The 14,482-nt window shown below is 37.7% G+C and overlaps 1 protein-coding gene across 3 annotated transcripts in view; it reads left to right on the top strand.

The window, feature by feature from the left end:
- Nucleotides 1-14,482, top strand: part of Tmem260 (transmembrane protein 260) — an 81,608-nt gene that overhangs the window by 8,811 nt on the left and 58,315 nt on the right. The gene's annotated exons all lie outside the window — the stretch shown is intronic.

Below are 14,482 nucleotides of genomic sequence, written 5' to 3'. Positions count from 1 at the left end.
TATGTTAGAGGAACTTAATCTAACCTATTTCATTTATATGAAATAATAATTACTTCATTCCTATATCTTTTTATTAAGGCTGTGTAATTAATTTAGTGTTTTATAGGAATAGAGATTTTCTATTTTAAGGCCACTGAAGTAAATGATTTTTAAATTTGATAGTGTATAATTTGAAGTATCCTACTTGCAATTCATAGATCCTATTTATATAAAATGTGAAAAGTTTTAGGTAATGTAAATCATTAATATGAATGCTACCTAACTTTGCTTAATATTTGAATTTCAAAGTTATTTTCTAAGAAGCATCAAACTAGATCCTATGTAATGGCTAAGGAAGAGTACTAACATCATTATCATCAAACATCTATATCAAACACATTTTCTATGTGCTGGTATAACTTAAAGATTGCTGATAGCATTGTATAAAAATGCTGTGCCTCAGGGAGGATTTAACTTGTTTATGCTCTCAGATGAGTGCTTATCTTCTATCTGTTTGTTTTGCTAGTTACAGGAGGAGAAATACATTCTCAATAGACTTGAAAGTCAGCAAATTATGGCACTGATGATTTCCAACTATTAGTGGCCAAATGGAACTACAGCACAATTCATCCCACAGTGTTTATTGAGCTCTCCATGAGAACTAAAGTAAAGCTGTTCTAGTTTTTAATCATCAAAATTCAGTACTTATTTAAGGAAAATAAGTATAAGCTAGCCATTAAAGAAGCAGAATTTTGGGTAGTCTAAAAGGCCCTGTATATGGAAACACTAGCATCATTAACACTGTGTGGTGAGAAATCAGATCTCTTAATGTCACATAGATTATATAGAATACATGTAGACCATTAATCGAGGTATGTTGCAGCTGCAAAGAACTACTATCAACCACAGCAGTACTTAAACAAAATAGGTGATTTTGTGCCCGCATTTTTGTATGGATTCTGTCATTTTTTTTTTACATTCTGTTGTTCTAAATATTAATTCACTGCTAAAAATTAATTTGCTTGTAGTTTTGGAGAGTGCTTGATTCTCAGTACTCTTCTTCCAGCTTCCATTAAGACTCCATTCAATAAAGAACAGAAAATTAAAATGCCATACCTTAGAGAATGCAGAATCTCCTGCTTAGGGACATTTGGATTTTCTAGCTCAAAGAGCATTTTAGATTATTGCTATAGAGAATAATGGGAAGCTCTTCCTACTTTCATAAGTAACTATGCATAAGTAACAAATAATCACCAAGTTTCTCTACTTGAGGAAGAATGAAAGTGCTGGAGCATTCATTTCCATTCAGGAGAGTATCTGTCTTCATCCCTGGTTAGTTGATCATATAGTTCTCTCATACTTGTATTAAAGTTGCATTGACTCAGACTTGTTAAGCATATTAAGAGACTGGTTTATTTGCATTTTCTGATAAGTTGAGGGACATATTAGGCTCAAATAGCAGTGCTTCATTTTGAAGGGAGAAAAGCGGGGCAACTCTTTTAAGACTGTCGAGCCTTTTCTGACAGCTAGTCAGAGTTAGAATTAGTTCAAGGAGATGTTAATAATGCACTGCCTGGTCTAATCCCTTTGATATCACCAGGTATCCTCCTGTTCATGGGTTAATTGCTTTAAAAGCGAAGGCAATATTCTGAGCGGTGGGCCGCTTCACCTTTTCACAGCTGTTACCATTGAGTGACAACTAAATCCCATGTGTAAGATGAGGAAGAGCTCAATCTCCAATTGGGAGAAAATTTATGTAAACCGCAATCCCTTCAGAATGTGCGGAAGTCATAGACTTTCTTGATTTACTCTGCTTTTCCCAGAAAGCTCTATTGTTCACTTTCCTAAGTCCCATCAACCCTTTGTAGCAGAATATCACAGCGGCAGCAGATAGCTTGAAATATATAAATGCTATCATAGCTCTGATTAATAGCAGTGCTTATGAGTCAAGTCTGATAACAGTGCAGCTCTCCACTCAATTTCAGATACTGCTAATGGAATCTGTCTTCTCCAATTGTAATATGAGAAGGCCTAATTTGCCATGGAGCTTGGAGCTGTCACCAGTAGGGGATTGTGGGGTCAGATGGGAGCTGCCAGGTTTTTGCCCTGCAGCTTGTATCTCTCACTTTGAATAGAGCAGCCCCCTGCCTGCCAGTTAGCTGATAGGCCGCTGTGGGGCTTATGCCACTATGTACAATAGGAAAGGGCTACATAGGCTGACTTTATAATTGTGAAGCAGCTCATATTTCCACAGCTACTGTGCTGCATAATTTCTAATAAGTGGTTTTAACAAATGTCAGATTATGAAAAGTTTCCTCAATTACAAAAACTTATAAAACATTTAAATTGCTAAATCTGTTTCCTGCCGAGATTTTTGCCACTGGAACTAGTCATCAGTTATTACGGCTCTCCTAATAAATGTACATATTTCTTAAAATTACAAATAAAATAACTCATAAGTCATACAGACTTACCTCTTTGCAAAGTCATAAAGATAGAAAACAATCTTAACAAATTGGACTATTAAAGTATACTATAACTGGGTAATGCAACTGCTTTGTGTTAAATTTCCTATTTGTCATGTTCACTGGTATTGCTGATGGAAGTCGCTTGATGCCCTCCTTCTCTAGATTTTTATTATCTGAATGTTTCATATTTATTTTGCTATACTTTTAGCATCTTAACACTGTGACAAAGATGTGGTACCTTCTAAGTCTTCACTTGAAAAGGACCTAGTGTGTTGAGATAGCTGCCTTGGCCTGTGCCTTTGAGAATAATATGCTGGAATAAACTTTCAACCAGTTTCAGTTTACTGAATGCCAGATACACTATCAAGATTGAGTAGCAAGCTAATCTCGAGGTCTTATGTGTTTGTACACATTGCAAATAAAATTGACTGATCTGTAGCTGGGCCATTGTATTGAACCAGGTTGTACCTCCAGAAGGTATCACTTCTCATTGTGCACGTTACTTGGCCTACTGTGAAGGCCTAGTAAAATGTAATAAATGGCGAGACCTGTAAAGACCAGCACAGTGTCTTCTTTAGAGAATTCAGTTGTAAATTAGTGGGATATAATAAAACAAATTAAGACTTTGAATAGTTTCATTTTAGTTACTATGTAAATCTTTTCGAGAAACATTATTTTATGGATGGGTATGGGTGTGAGTGTGGGTGTACACATATCACAGCATGCATGTGGAGGTTGGAGAACAACTTGAGGGAGCCAGTTCTCGTTCCTCCACCATGGGCATCCCAGGGATTGAACTCAGGTCATCAGGCTTGGCAGCAAGTGCCTTTGCCTGCTGAGCTATCTCATGGAGCTGTAAATCTTAATTCTAATGGAAATTAATTGCTTACATTTTCTTCATGGAAGCTGTTCATAATCTTATGGCTTCCATTTTATTGTGTTATATAGTTTTTCATTTATGAAGGCTTTACATTTTTCCCCACTTTCATATAGTGGTTTTAAATCAAGACCCACTTTATAGTTTTCCTTTCAGAGCATTAGTAGTCAACAAGTATGTAACAAAAAACCAAGGTCGAAACAGTTTTCCTTCTGATTGAATCTCGTGAAATAGAACTAACCTTGGAAGGATTTTCTCTAGAGTGACAGCAAATTTTAATAAAATGTGGAAAAAGGACTTATTTACAAATTTATTAAAATGGAATGTTGTTAAATTTTGAGGCCTGTTGGTAGTAGCTATAGAGATGAAACCTAAATCTGCTGTGTCCTCAGTTATTGATTTCCATTCATTAGGTCTGAACTTGGAAATAAAAGGTTGAGGTCCTCCGGCACTCCAACTGTCACTGACTAGAACCATACATATTAGATGTCCACAGCACATTTGCTACGAGAATGTTGAATGACACCAAAAGGAAGAACTTGATTTAGTAGCACTTAGGTTTTTATAGCCCAGGGCCCCAATTTGACCATTTTCTGTGTAGCCTGGAGAGATTAAAAAAAAATATGGTGTTGACTATGTGAATGAGCCAGAGGAAACCTTTATATCATTTTCACAAATAAGACCCAGAAATATAAGAATGAGCATCTGTTGATTGCATCCTGCTGTACCATACGTCCTCTAATTGCTTCTGCCTATTTAGTTAACAGTATGAAGTGACACTACTAGAAATTTAGAAACCACCAATGTTCACATGCTGCTTCACTGCCTACCTACTTCCAGTTCATAGATGAAGGGAAGTGTACCCTCTGTATGGGGTTCTTTATATGCAGGTAACACAGAAGTCAAATACATTCATGAATTTTATGAGGCACATCAAATGTGTGTTTGGAACAAATTTCAGGTTTCTGTTATTTGCCTTTTGATTGAGGGTTAGACAAATATGTGACTACACATGAAAATCAAATACCATGTAGTGGAAAGAAAAATGCACCTTATCATTGATAGCAAACCTGTGTCAATGGTGTAAATTGTAGCCTCTTGATTTATCCATTGTGTCAACAGATGAATACTGTTCTATCAGTTAGAAAACAACTACACCATCAGTAGCATTAGTAAGTGTCTTCTCTAGGTCTTGTGGATTTTATAGACCAAAAAGAAGGCAACTGTGTTTTTAACTGAAGAATTCTGCTGTTCACACCTATAGGATGACTTTCTTTTTTTAATATTTTATTATTTTTTATTTTATGTGTATGAGTATATTGTATGTGAGTGCATCTGTGTCATACAGTGCCGCAGAGGTCAGAAGAGGGCTTTGATTCCCCTGGCACTGGAGTTAAGGATGGTTTGTAGCTACCATGTGGGTGCTGAAAATTGAACCTGGGTCCTCTGCAAGCTCAGTCAGTGCCCTTAACTGCGGAGCCATCTCTCCAGCCCCAGAATGGACTTTCTTAATAGCATCACAACCTCCCTACTTCAGTGGAGAATTTCTGCCATTGGCATTATCCAGTTGAAATTTAAAATACTTGGCCACCTTTCCTGTACTGTGTTTGTATGTCTTTCTTTGTGTGTATATATCCTTGTTCCAGAAGTGAAGTACATGATTTTAGTGATAACCAAAGTTAAAAAAAAACTGGAAAAAATGTATTTGCTACAAATATACCACATAATATCTTGATGCATGAAATATGTTTATAAGAAGATAAAACAAGCTGGGCCTGATAGTACAGGTCTATAATCTTAGCTGCTCAGGAGGCTGAAGCAGGAAGATGTCAAATTTAAGACCTGTCTGGGAACTTAATCTCAAAAATAAAAACTACAGGGACTTGGGGGCATAGCTCAGTTTTAGAGTGTTTGTCAAGTATATGCAAGAACTCTGGGTTCAATCCCTAGTACCACAAATATTTTTAAATAAATAAAAAATACAAAGAGGGCTGGACATACAGTTCAGTGGTAGGTCAGTTGTCTAGGTTCAAACCCAGTACTGCAAAAATAAAGCATACTTCAATTGACTTCAATTCAATACTTGGAATCACCTGTATCTTTGCTTTTCTTTACTAGTGTGAGGCCTTAGAATTAAGTATACCTCTCTAATAGTATAAGAACTTGATTTTGATTAGTGGTGTTGGCATGTGACTACCCTGTATAATATAGTGGTTATATTATAAAAATTGTCGTAGAATGGCATTCACAGTGTGTGATCTTCACTTGGCATCCTGAGGTTTGATCTTTCTGTAAATCATACTGCATTCCAAAAATGAGTATTTCTTTTGAAGCAGTGCCTTGTTTGACTTCATATTGTAGAAATGGATTAAGAATAGAATAGGAAATAGTTTTTTCATATTATAGTTAACTTATCACAAAGTGGTCTTAAGTTAAAATTGAAAATTGTTTCTTTGGACTGTTTTCAGTATCTTAGCTTGAATTTGAATTCCTTTTCTTTTTCACCTGTTCATTATTAGTTTGATAGAAGTACTATCAAACATGTCATACATGTGGCATGCTTTTTAGGTTTTACTAAATTGTAATTCAATATTTTATCGTAACAAAATTCCTTATCTGCTTTTTTGAAAATTGTTTGTGCAGATTTGTTCAAGAAGATAAAAGGAAAATTTAAATAGCACTCATTTTAATTGAAATCTCATTTAAATATTAATGTCAGATTAGATATCCCTCCCCTTCCTTTCTTTTTTTAATTAAATTATTTATTTAAATTTTAATTCTTCTGTGTGTATGAGTGTTTTGCCTGCATGTATATAACTGCACCTGTTCATGCAGTGCCCTCTGAGGCCAGAAGAGAGTCAGTGGACTCCCCTGGAGCTGGAGTTGGGATGGTTATTAGCTGCCATGTGAGTGCTAGGATCTGAACCTCAGTTCTCTATAAGAGCAGCCAGTGCTCTTAACTGCTGAGCCACCTCTCCAGCCCTTAATTTGTTTTTTTTGTTATGTTTTGTTTTTCCTTAATTTGTTTTTTTGAGGTAAGGCCTTCTTAATTTGTAGCCCAGACTGACCTTGAATCCACTGTCTTCCTGCTTCAGCCTCCAGAGTACTGATTTACAGTTGCTTATCACCATACCTAGCTTCCTTCCATTTATTTTTTTTTTAAGATTTTTTTTCAAGATTTTTTTTTTTCATGTGTATGTATGTGAGTCTGTATCACATGTATAGGTGCCCACAAATGCCAAAGAGGTTATTGGAAACCCTGGACCTGGAGTTATGTGGTTGTGAGCTACCCCACATGAGTGTTAGGAACTGAACTCGGGTCTTCTGCAAGAGCAGCAAGTGCTGATTCCTTAGCCAGAAATTAGGACTGTCAGTCCTTTGACCAGTTATTACGTGCAGGAACATTTATGAATAATGTTTTATTCTACTTATGTAATTTTACTCTACTGAAAAAAAATTTTAATACATGTTATACCCCTGAGGGGTCAGAGAGTATCTGTTTTCTGATTGAAATTATTTCCAAAAAGAGATTTCAACTAACTTGGCTAATCACAAGACACTCCTTCATTGATAGGAATGATAATTACAGGGCTTATAACAAAGCACTCAGTAATCAAAAAAGACAACGCAGTCACTGGAAACTTGAGGAATTCCTCAGACTCATGGGAAACCCCTGTTCTTTTATACTCATAAGTACATGATAACAGTGATTCTCAATCACTTTTCTTGCTTGACAAGTCAGAGTAAACTGACTTCTAGACAGTTTCCCCATTAAGAGTTTTGTGGCATCACATAGGTAAGCCTTCTGTACATTGAACGTTTTCTATATCACAAATGTGCAGTGCCTCATTGACACGGAGGGCTCATTGATATTTGACTCAGTTAGACAGATGAGAATTTTGTTTGAATTTTGACAAAATATTGAGGACTTTATACATCAGTATGTGAAAGACAATATGAGTAACTGAACCTTCTGTATTTTATTATTCCCTTGGAAATATTTATTTTGTAAATCAGGAATAAGTCCAGTAATATGAAAGTCACGAATGTTCTTTATGTGAATTATTTCAGTAATCATCCCAAAAGAATGTTTTTTTGGTGGGTTTTTTTTTTTTTGTCTTTGAAACAGGGTCTCCCTGTAGCCCCAGCTGGCCTGGATTTGCTGTGGAGACCAGGCTGGCCTCAAACTCACAAGAGATCCGCCTGCCTCTGCCTCCCGAATGCTGGGATTAAAGGCATGCGCCACCATGCCTGGCCAAAAGAATATTTTTAAATTAAATGTAGGGGCTGGTGAGATGGCTCCGCAGTTAAGAGCACTGACTGCTCTTGCAGCGGGCCCAGGTTGGATTCCTGGCACTCACATGGCGGCTAACACCCGTCCATAATTCCAGTTCCAGAGGATCCACTGCCCTCTTCTAACTTCCATGGGCATTGCACTACACAGGTGCACTTACACATACACAGGCAAACCAGTCTTACAATAAAATAAAATAATAATAATTTTTTAAATTAAGGTATTAAAAAATGTAAGTACAGAATGATTAAATGAGTTTGTCTTAGTTCCTAGAAAATATATCCATAAACACATCACTTGCTTTCATTTGTTGCCAAGATACCATTTTTACAGTTGTAGAGAACAAAATTGTAAAGGCATGGTTCTTAAAAGAAACAAAATTTACTCCAACACCAAAATATCTTTTGTCTTTTTTTTTTTTAGTTAAAAGAAAGATTGGTTTCTTTTAAAAATTTTTAGAATTACATTTATTTATTTGTGTATATGAGTTATGTACACACACAGATGCCATGGTGCACTGTGGAGGTCAGAGGACAACTGGAGGGTGTCAGTTCTCTCCTTCCATCATGTGGTACAAGGGCTCGAACTCAGGTTGTCGGGCTGGGCAGCAGGTGTCTTTACCCCATGAGCTATCTCACCTGTCCAAGATTTCTTTCTAAATAATGGAATAAGTAATTTTGTTAGCTTGATTTGAAAGTTGTTGGCATGAGAGTATAGCTCAGTCATAGAGTACTTACCTAGCATGCTCAGGGCCCTGGGTTAAATTGTTCGACTTAGGTTGAGGTAATTAGAACTGTTTCTCTTTTGAGTCCGTAGGAAGTTTAAAGTTGTGTCTTAAATATAAAATATACAAATGTGAAAAATATTTTCAAAAATTTAAGTAGCTTTTCTACAAACATACATACACTGTATAGATTGTGTGTGTGTGTGTGTGTGTGTGTGTGTGTGTGTGTGTGTGGCGATTATCTAATAGTATCAGTGGTCAAAACTCTTGGCTTTATAGTTTATAGAGGATTTTAAGTTCTTTAAACCTGGTTTTCTAATTGTATTTTGACTGCTTATACTTAAAAATGTATATTCTTGGGAATTTTTTAGAAATGGAAAAATTTGTCAATTAATTATTTATTTAGTACATTTAATTGATTGACAACCCAGGCAAAAAGCAACTACTATAGTCTTAGTAAAAGTATTTTAGGGAAAGCTTAAAAAAACTGATGCCTTTATTGAGTTGTAAATAATTCAAATTGAGAGTTAACCAAGTGAAGGCAAACTGTGCTCCAGAGAAAGAGAAACAAACTATCTAGATATATTATCTAGAAGCTAAGTCATTTAATTATTCTGTACTTGAAATACTCTTTCATGAAGGCTACTGAAATAATTTGCATAAAGAACATTTTTTACTTTCGTTTTTTACTTTTTGAAGAAATCCAGAGGTGCAGAAACAGCTTCTATTACAGTTTGAATCTGAAATGTTCCCCAAAAGTCATGCACTAAAGGCCAGCTGATGGGACTTTTATTTCATTTTCATTACTTTCTGACAATTTCAGACATGTATATAATGTATTTTGGTCATATCCCCTCATTATTTCTCTTGTCCCCTCCCTCATCCCAGCTAGTCCTGATGGGGCTTTTAGAAAGTGAGTGGATCAATAGGGTTCCGACTTCATCAAGGGGTTACTCCATTGATGGATTCGAATTTGATGGCATTATTTGTAGGTGAGGCCTGCCAGGAGGAGGTAGGTCACGGAGGGCCTGTCTTTGAAGGGTTTCTCTTATCCCTGGTTTCTCTTATCTGGTCTGATGCTTGGCTGCCATGAGGTGAGCAGCTCCTTCTGATGTGATGTTCTGCCCTTCCTCACCCCACAAACAGCCAGAAGAGGAGAGGAAAGGAGAGGGGAGGGAAAGAAAGGGGAAAGGAGGGGAGGGGAAGGGAGGGAAAAAGGGGAGGAGAGGAGGGAGAAATAATAGGTGGAGGAGGAAGCTGCACATAGACTGACACCTAAGCATGAAAGGGCTTGACTATGGTCATGAGCTCTATTTATGGTTATGATGACGGAGGAGGGTTAGATGCAAGCAGATGCAAGATTGGGTTTGTTTTGGATTCTTCACTCTATTGGTGATAGTAGACATAGGCTGTGGAGCTTACCATGCTTTGGGGTTGATTTGAACTCAAGGTGATGGTAATAGCTAGAATAGGACAATTACGGTATGAATGAAGTGAAGGAATGAGTTTAAAAGTAAAGAGTAAAAGTGGCAGGTTGTGATATGCTCATCAGGGAGAGAGGAAGTGTTGACTCTTGAGTCTCTTAGATAACTGAGGTAAATAATGAAAATCATGACCTAGATAATAAAATAGCAGGAGTCATGGTTAGCAGAGAGGATGAGAGGCTCGTTTTGTTCTTGTTGACACTGAGGTTCTGTGGGATATCAGATTTGAAGTAACATGGTAGCCAGTTGGAGATACATAAGTTTAAAACTAAGGAAACATCCTCTTCTGAGTGTGTAGTTGTCAGCTGAAACCACGGAAGTGGATAAAGTTAGTCAAAGTATGGAGAATGAGAAGAGGAATTACCTGAGCCTCCATGAGGAGGGTGGACTCTTGGCAAATATTAGCATTAAACAAATTAGTGAATAGGGCCGGGTGTGGTGGTGCATGCCTTGTGAGTTCGAGGCCAGCCTGGTCTACATAGTGAGTTCCAGGACAGCTGGGGCTACAGGGAGACCCTGTTTCAAAAAAAAAAAAAAGAATTAGTGAAAAAAATGGAAACATGCAGAGAAAACAGAAAAGGAAGATCCACAACTATGTAAGGGAGAGCAGGGGATTATGGGATCCTAGACAACCCTGGAAGAGCTATCACCAGCAGTGGACTACACAGCAGATATCGGCCTCTTGTCACTGGGGGACCTAAGTGGGAGCAACACAGTAATAGGGTGAGAAAAGACAGAAAGGTAGAGGCTGCAGATGTGGACAAGGTGAGGCTAATACTGAGCCGGCCACAGCCCTGATCTGGCTTCCTGAACTCATCCTGAGGTCAAATCGCTTTGTGGACATTTATCTCAGTTGCATTGTGGTGAAATGAAGCATGTTAGGAAATGCTGAAGAAATAGAACTTGAGCAGTATACCAAGACTGTTTCCCTACAGAAGCAGTGAAGGAATTGAAGATTGCCAAGCCTGTAGAAAATCTTCATCCCTACCATTACAAATTTTCTAGCCAGCAGAAATCTCAGACTCTGCATGCTGTGTTCTAGATGGAACAGAGATCCCATCTCTTAGTATCCATGTAAACCTTGGATCTGTGTTGCAAACTCGTGTCCCTGCAGTGCACTCAGCCTGCATTGGCATAGTAGTGTGCCAACCACCACTTGGCTTAAAGACAAATACTTAATTTTATTAGAGATCTTAGGAATCTGAGAACAGCTTTATTAGACTTTTCCTGTCATGAGTTGCTTTCAGCAACAGTCTAGTTTTGCGTAACTCCAGCCTCTAACCATTTGATCTCCCCTTCCCAAACACACTTTTTACTCTCTGGCGTACTTTAGCTTTCAGTTGACTCATTTCTCTGATGCCCCACAATGTCCTCAGTTTACCTGAACCCTCTACCTTTTGCTCTTAATTTTATCTCTTCCATCACCTGGCTACTGTTTGTATCTCCTCCCCTATTCACCACTCCACTTTGCTATTTGAACTCTGTCCTTATTTTTCTGCTGTAGATCTTTCTGCAGTGATGTGGACAATGCTGCCACTCATAAAGGAAGGTGCTGCAGTCTCCAAATGCTGCTGAGCATTTATTGCTGCCCACAAAGCCTTATGTTTGGCTGGGGATGTAGCTCAAGCATTTGCCTAGCATGGTTCAATCCCCAGCACTGAAGAAGAAGAGGTGGAAGAGGAGGGGAAGGGGAGGAAGGGGAGGAATTCTAATTCATACGTGTTGCAACTTTATGCAGTCACTAAGATTCTGAATCTTAGCATAAAGCTAACTTTTGTTTGTTCCGGGTTTTTCTGTTTGTTTTGAGACAAGGTCTCCCTGTAATCCCAGCTGGCTTAGAACTTACTGTATAGACCAAGCTGTCCTCAGTCTTATGGAGATCCACCTACCTCTGCCTCCTGAGTGTTGGAATTAAATTTTATAAAGCTAACTTTTATAGGCAGTATGTTAAAATATGTGCATTTTAAGGGAAATTCAGAGTTTGATTTGTAATATGCTGTTGAAATGGGACACGCATGTAAGTATAGCCTACATAGATTATTTTATGAAAAATATTAATAGTCAGTGATAGAGCCTCCAAAATGTTTCACATTCTGCCCCTTTCCACATTTGGTTTTTTTGAGACTGTTCTGAAGCCTGGACTGGCCAAAACTAACTATGGAGCCCAGCTAGCCTCTTAACTCATGACTCTGGCCTCTGCTCCTGGAGTGCTAGAACTGCTGGCCTGTGATATCATGCCTTGCGTGTTCTATGTTGAGATAAGTATAACGATAGTTAAAGAGAATTTAAAAGCCAGGTGTGGTTACACACATTTGCAGTACCAACACTTGGGAAAGTAGGATCATAAGTTCAGTGCCAGCCTGGGCCACATGAGAGTCTGTCTGAAGAGAGAATGGAATCTAACCATTCTACGGATGCACATACAGCTTCCTGCCCTCAGAAGCATACTCCCTCTCCTCTGCCATCCACAAGACTAAGAGCATTTGGGCATTTACTCTCAGAATTTCCTCACATAATAGTAATTGTAATACAGAAGGAGATGTGGTGTTTTGTAAGAATTCTAGGTTGCAAGCAATTGATTGACTGTGTTTAGTAGGAATGTATTAAAAAAGAAGTAAAAAAACAAAAACAAAAAATAAATAATCCACTCTAAGAATTAAACAGGGTCAGTAAGGTGGTATGGTGTGTAAAAGTATACAAATGGCAGGTAAACACAGAAAAAGATGCTTGGCATCATTAGCCATTAGGGATATGCAAATCAAAACCTTAACAAGATAGCATTTCACACCTACTAGACTGGCTAGAATTACATTGGATGAGAGGGGCTCACTGGGGTGTAGTGAAACCAGCCCCTTATATTCTGCTGTTGAAAAACAAATTAAAAGGCCCATTACCTTTTTGTCTTTGACTGGCTTTAGAACTACAAACCCAAATCCCATAAACTTAGTTTACATTCTGAGCAAGTTCTTTGGTTGTTAGCGATTGAGAATATAGATTTCATTCCCATCATTGTTCTTATGCTGAGTACCTATCTTCTCTTTTCTAACTTTACTCTGCAGCTTCATACATTATTTCTCTAACACTGAGGAAAATTAAGGATGTATTGTTTATTGCAAGGCCATCCTGACCTGGGCTTGGGAGGCATTCGGGTTTCGTTGGTGTGGAATTAATCTTTAATAAAAGCGAATGCACCTAACTAGGAGCCATCCATATCTCCAATTCCAGGGGATCCGATGCCCTCTTCTGGCCTCCTATGGGTGCCAGGCACACACCTGGTACACTTATATACATGCAGGTGAAATGCTCATACACATAAAAATAAATGCATTTTTTTAAAAAAGAAAAGATAGGTTAGAAATAAAGCCAAGGTGGGTGGTACAAACCTAGAGTCAAGTCAAGAGATTGAGGCAAGAGTATCGTGATGAGATCAAGGTTAGCTTGGGCTAATGAAATCCTATCTCCAAATGAAACAAAACTCAGAAATACTTAAAGGCTAATTCACTCTTACCTTTGTGTGCTTGGAGCTACTTGCTTCTAAATAAATGAGGTATATTCAGTTTTCCAGATCAATGTCAAGGCAATGCAAACAATTCAGCGCTAAAAATGTTCAGAGACTATTTGGAGAAGATAATAGTCATGGTATTAGTGAGTGGATGAAATCCTGTTCATTGGAAGCTTAGATTCCAGGCTGACTGATTGAACTTAGCCTACAGGCTGAGTCCTCAAGCTTGAGAGTTGGGTAGTCATAAAGAGTATGTTTTAGGAAATTTAATATAATATGTTGCAGAATAGATTGGAAAACAGATGACGAGTTAATTGGAGTCTGAGGCAGTGGGAATGATCCCAAAGGAGTGAAGAGGTAGGAAAACCATTGGAAAGGAAGAAGTGAATTGTATTGAATCAGGATCTCTGGGAAATTGGAAAATTCTGAAAGAAATAGGAAGTGGCTGCTTTTTATAAGAGAAAGAACAAATAAATTGCAAATAGAAATTTAAAAATACATTTGGTGATAGTGAATTTTATATATTTTTGGTGCTGGGTATCAAACTTAGGACTTTGTGCATGCTCAACGTGTGTTCCACTACTGAGCTAAATCCCTAGCCCCAGCCCCTTGTGATATTGAAATTTTTATTGAACTCTGATTTCCTATAATGGTTGATCGAATTCATGAGAACTACTTCATAATTTCTGTACAAAACAAAATAGGTAACAACTAAGGTCTGGAGCCAGTTCGTATCACAATCACTAGGCCTGATAATGCATACCAAATTTCCTAGCACTGGAACTATTCAGTCATTACATTAACTTTGTAGTTATAGATTTATAGCAAGGTAGGAATTGTGTAGGTTAGATATGCTCTAGTATGTTCAGCCATGTTACCAATGGCATATCCCATCTGGGAATTGAGATGCCAATTCCTGATGGATTCTAAATGTGTGGCTCTTGTTGGCATTTAGAGTGAGCAATTTGTTTCCAAGTACAATCTGTAATTCTTTAGGTATTGTCGAAATTCCCATTCCCTTTAGATATTGTCGAAAGTCCCATTCCCATCCCCTTTTTAGAAAAATATCATTTATCTTCAACTTTGTCTAAAGCAGAAAATCATTAGAAACTGAGAATACAACTGTACAAGATCTTAACATCATCAAATACTTT

The sequence above is a fragment of the Nannospalax galili genome, unplaced genomic scaffold (genome assembly GCF_000622305.1).
Source record: "Nannospalax galili isolate Female #2095 unplaced genomic scaffold, S.galili_v1.0 scaffold336, whole genome shotgun sequence".
NCBI lineage: Eukaryota > Metazoa > Chordata > Mammalia > Rodentia > Spalacidae > Nannospalax > Nannospalax galili.
Note: the sequence above shows the minus strand (reverse complement) of the source record. Positions and strands in the feature narration are given on the sequence as shown.